General features: G+C 45.8%; 1 pseudogene; it reads left to right on the top strand.

The window, feature by feature from the left end:
* The first annotated feature begins 4,873 nt into the window (after positions 1-4,873).
* LOC124557090 lies at positions 4,874-4,991 on the top strand (annotated as a pseudogene).
* Positions 4,992-5,482: the final 491 nt, after the last annotated feature.

Here is a 5,482-nt window from a genome sequence, read left to right as displayed (position 1 = left end):
TCAACTGGTCTGCTGTGATGGATGAGGTAGATCAGCATCTCAAGTCTCATCCGCTAATCCCCCCTCGTTCACAACGTCTTCATCTTCACTTGACACTGGTACAAAATCCTCATCTTCATCAGTGAAGTCGTTTTCCTTTTCATTGTCGAATTTCTCTAAGTGCCATAACATTTCTGTATCGGAAAGCCCACACGGACGACGCATGCTCAAAAACATCTTTCGTAGAAAAAGAATGTTGTAGTGGCGTGGCAAAAGACAGCCAAGCCACTCGGAGGTAGCCGAAAGGCACGCGTTAAGCTCACGCAGATTGGCGTGAGGTCTGGAACAAGGTAAAGTAATTATCCTACAAAGAAAAGAATGTAGTTCTTGGAATACTTAACTTTAATCCACAATTGGAGAACATCTCTCTTGACTGTACATGCTTCACACGATAAATATCAAATGCTATGGCGCCTTGCTAGGTCGTAGCAAATGACGTAGCTGAAGGCTATGCTAACTATCGTCTCGGCAAATGAGAGCGTATTTGTCAGTGAACCTTTCCTAGCAAAGTCAGCTGTACAACTGGAGCGAGTGCTAGTAAGTCTCTCTAGACCTGCCGTGTGGTGGCGCTCGGTCTGCAATCACTGACAGTGGCGACACGCGGGTCCGACGTATACTACCGGACCGCGGCCGATTTAAAGGCTACCACCTAACACGTGTGGTGTCTGGCGGTGACACCACAAATGTCACCTGAATGACGCAGCATAAACTGTGGCAGATTAGAACGTGCGTGTGCCAAGATGCAGCAATGCTGCTGCTTATTGTTGGATTATTTATGTATATTCAGAACAGGCAATACATCTGCGTCACATTGACCCCTTCCGCCATTCTAGGTATATCGAGTGAAATGGTCCATAAAAATAAATTCTTTGTAAATCCTAATACATCATCGTAAAAGAAGAAAAAAATTAGGAAAAGTCATATAATTTCATGAATGAAATAAAAGAATTGGATATCACATTGAATAAAAAGATATGAAACGGGCCATTTTGACCCCTTCCGGCATTTTAGTGTCTTGCAGATGAGTGCACTCTGCCTCGTTAAAAAATTTAGGCATTTGTGGGAAGTACTCTGCAGAGATAGTATGACCACCTAATTCACTGCGAGAGTTTGAGCACTTCCACTGAACAAGGCAGTCATTTGCATCGAAGTAGCACATAAACATACCCATTCATCCCAGAATAGCGTGATTTTTCTATCACTATATCAAGGATTTTCGAAAACCACCACCAAGTAGAACTCACGACCCGACATAATCCCCACACTACTGTCAATACCGTTGTTGAACAAAGTAGCATTATTGTCACAACATGTGATGTGTTCAAGAAAAGCCGGCCGCTGTGACCGAGCGGTTCTAGGCGCTTCAGTCCGGAACCGCGCTGCTGCTACGGTCGCAGGTTAGAATCCTGCCTCGGGCATGGATGTGTGTGATGTCCTTAGGTTAGTTAGGTTTAAGTAGTTCTAAGTCTAGGGGACTGATGACCTCAGATGTGAAGTTCAGTCATCCTAAATATTCTGGAAAAAATTATTCCTCAATATGTCATGATGCTGCAGCTGGAAGATTATGGATATTATGAGAAAGGAGAGAGTGTTAACCCTTATTACTTGTTCGAGTGGCTTAAATCTGAAAATAATGTAAGCTGTATCTTAATGTTTATCAAAAACTTATGGAAGAGTGACGTAATTTGAACGCAGTTGACTATTATTTTCTCCTAAATAACTGATGACCTTGATATTGAACATGTCACACGTCTTTCACAAGTTATCTCAAGTGTTTCAGAGTGGCGTACCTATATCTTAGTATGATTACTTTTATAAGCATTATGATTTGAATGTAGAATGTAAAACTGACGGACCTCCTCCTATTAAACTGCGATATGAGGGCTGCAAAAGGGAACAAATAAACTATTTTTTTCATTGTACACTCCTGGAAATGGAAAAAAGAACACATTGACACCGGTGTGTCAGACCCACCATACTTGCTCCGGACACTGCGAGAGGGCTGTACAAGCAATGATCACACGCACGGCACAGCGGACACACCAGGAACCGCGGTGTTGGCCGTCGAATGGCGCTAGCTGCGCAGCATTTGTGCACCGCCGCCGTCAGTGTCAGCCAGTTTGCCGTGGCATACGGAGCTCCATCGCAGTCTTTAACACTGGTAGCATGCCGCGACAGCGTGGACGTGAACCGTATGTGCAGTTGACGGACTTTGAGCGAGGGCGTATAGTGGGCATGCGGGAGGCCGGGTGGACGTACCGCCGAATTGCTCAACACGTGGGGCGTGAGGTCTCCACAGTACATCAATGTTGTCGCCAGTGGTCGGCGGAAGGTGCACGTGCCCGTCGACCTGGGACCGGACCGCAGCGACGCACGGATGCACGCCAAGTCCGTAGGATCCTACGCAGTGCCGTAGGGGACCGCACCGCCACTTCCCAGCAAATTAGGGACACTGTTGCTCCTGGGGTATCGGCGAGGACCATTCGCAACCGTCTCCATGAAGCTGGGCTACGGTCCCGCACACCGTTAGGCCGTCTTCCGCTCACGCCCCAACATCGTGCAGCCCGCCTCCAGTGGTGTCGCGACAGGCGTGAATGGAGGGACGAATGGAGACGTGTCGTCTTCAGCGATGAGAGTCGCTTCTGCCTTGGTGCCAATGATGGTCGTATGAGTGTTTGGCGCCGTGCAGGTGAGCGCCACAATCAGAACTGCATACGACCGAGGCACACAGGGCCAACACCCGGCATCATGGTGTGGGGAGCGATCTCCTACACTGGCCGTACACCACTGGTGATCGTCGAGTGGACACTGAATAGTGCACGGTACATCCAAACCGTCATCGAACCCATCGTTCTACCATTCCTATACCGGCAAGGGAACTTGCTGTTCCAACAGGACAATGCACGTCCGCATGTATCCCGTGCCACCCAACGTGCTCTAGAAGGTGTAAGTCAACTACCCTGGCCAGCAAGATCTCCGGATCTGTCCCCCATTGAGCATGTTTGGGACTGGACGGAGCGTCGTCTTACGCGGTCTGCACGTCCAGCACGAACGCTGGTCCAACTGAGGCGCCAGGTGGAAATGGCATGGCAAGCCGTTCCACAGGACTACATCCAGCATCTCTACAATCGTCTCCATGGGAGAATAGCAGCCTGCATTGCTGCGAAAGGTGGATATACACTGTACTAATGCCGACATTGTGCATGCTCTGTTGCCTGTGTCTATGTGCCTGTGGTTCTGTCAGTGTGATCATGTGATGTATCTGACCCCAGGAATGTGTCAACAAAGTTTCCCCTTCCTGGGACAATGAATTCACGGTGTTCTTATTTCAATTTCCAGGAGTGTATTATGTGTCTTTTTCTTTCTTAAAAAAATTCTTACAAAAGTGTGCAGTCGTTATAACCTAGCCACTTGAGGGTATGACAGTAATGGGACTACTCTGTACTGTACAAACCTCTGTAATTACATTACTGACTAAACTACAATGACTGTGCATGTTTACAAACTTTTCAGTCACATTAGAAGTAAAAAAAAAGATGGATTGGACTTGGGGAAATACAATAATCTTATAATAAATATTACTATTATTCTATTATATATTTTTCGATACAGTTATTATTATATCTACATAGTCATCACCCATAGCAATGTTTCACGAGTAATTGTTTTTACATACATTAAATTCACCCTGTATTATGTCCAAACTCATAGCAGCAACAATATACTGAGGTATTCTATCCCTAAATTCTGCACGTGTGGGTTTCATTTCTATAGGGGTAATGGTAGAAGACATCAGTACTGCATGAATACATGAATGTATACATTGCTCTAACTTCTCAACACATATACTATGCTCATGCACATGTGGGAAGTATGCTCCCAAAATCACTGAATAGTGGTTTGACATATGGCTGCCACTGGTTCAACCTGTCTGTCACAATCCATAATGAACTGCATAGATCACGCAAATTCACAATGCTTGAACGAGATGTAAGTAAGTTCATTGCGAAGAGTCACCACATGTTACCTTCAGTGTTGGAGCTCCAATACACATCGATAATGGATGCCTTCTTGGTAAAGATGTAGGTGTCTGAAGGAGGTTGAGATGGTTCATACACTGTAGTCATCACCCCCTCGATGCATTGCATCCTGTTACATAGCTACTGCCCCCCCACCCCTCCCAATCTCAGTAAACTGCTCTTTAGCACCATATCGAACGTTCTAAATTTCTGTTGCTATACCCACATTCACAAGTTTCGATTTGCTGGCAGTCAACTGATGAGTAAGGTGAGGAGCAGTAACTGAATACACTTATCTACTGCTCGATGAGTGGTGGTGGAGATGATATAAATTGAATGTCTGAGAACATTTCTGTGTCCTGCTCTGATATATCAGGTAGTATATCTGCTGATTTCTGCTCCAGTGCATCAGGGTGCTGTTGTACCGAGGGCAAAATAATATTAAGAAATGAAAACACATATACACAATGAATAAAAATGAGCAGCGAAACAGAAGAAAGGGTTATTAAGACTTCCATTTCATTGTGTCAGTCAGTTTTTTATTCTATTTGGAGGTAGCTGTTCTCTGTTGACACTTCATAATGATCCTTTCACTACAGTGTAAAGAGCACGAGTGCCGAATTCATGTGATGTTTAGCATGCCCAGACGCAGGAGTGAATTGTGGCTGTAGGTGACTAGAATGCCAGGGATATTGGATTAACTATTTTGGACTTGGTAGGTGTTTGGGGAAAATCTTGGACAGCCATTTTTATTGCAGCAGCAATATTAGGTCATAAATTATAATAATTAGGGTAAGGTTATCTTGGAAAAACATGCCAACGGCCTTGCCGCAGTGGTAACACCGGTTCCCGTCAGATCACCGAAGTTAAGCGCTGTCGGGCTGGGCTAGCACTTGAATGGGTGACCATCCAGTCTGCCGAGCGCTGTTGTCACGCGGGGTGCACTTAGCCCTTGTGAGGCAAACGTAGGAGCTACTTGATTGAGAAGTAGCGGCTCCAGTCTCGGAAACTGACATACGCCCGGGAGAGTGGTGTGGTGACTACATGCCCCTCCATATCCGCATCCAGTGACGCCTATGGGCTGAGGATGACACGGCGGCCGGTCGGTGCCCTTGGACCTTCATGGCCTGTTCCGGAGGAGTTTAGTTTAGTTTATCTTGGAGAAACATCCCTGGCAGCCAACTTGGGTAATAAATTATATCCTATATAAACACAAAATAACAGCCCAAGTGGCCTAAATGGAGAGTGAAGAACGAGGGGAAGAGGAGGGTGGTGGAGAAGGAGGTAGCCTTGAAAGTAACATGTGTGGCTTGTTAACAGAATGGTCGTAAATTATCGTCCTAACATTGGTTCTACCCCACTACTAACATCAGACTAGTTGTTACTTTTCTCCTATGGAATGATAGCTGCTGACACGTATCTTG

Source organism: Schistocerca americana, chromosome X (genome assembly GCF_021461395.2).
Source record: "Schistocerca americana isolate TAMUIC-IGC-003095 chromosome X, iqSchAmer2.1, whole genome shotgun sequence".
NCBI lineage: Eukaryota > Metazoa > Arthropoda > Insecta > Orthoptera > Acrididae > Schistocerca > Schistocerca americana.
Note: the sequence above shows the minus strand (reverse complement) of the source record. Positions and strands in the feature narration are given on the sequence as shown.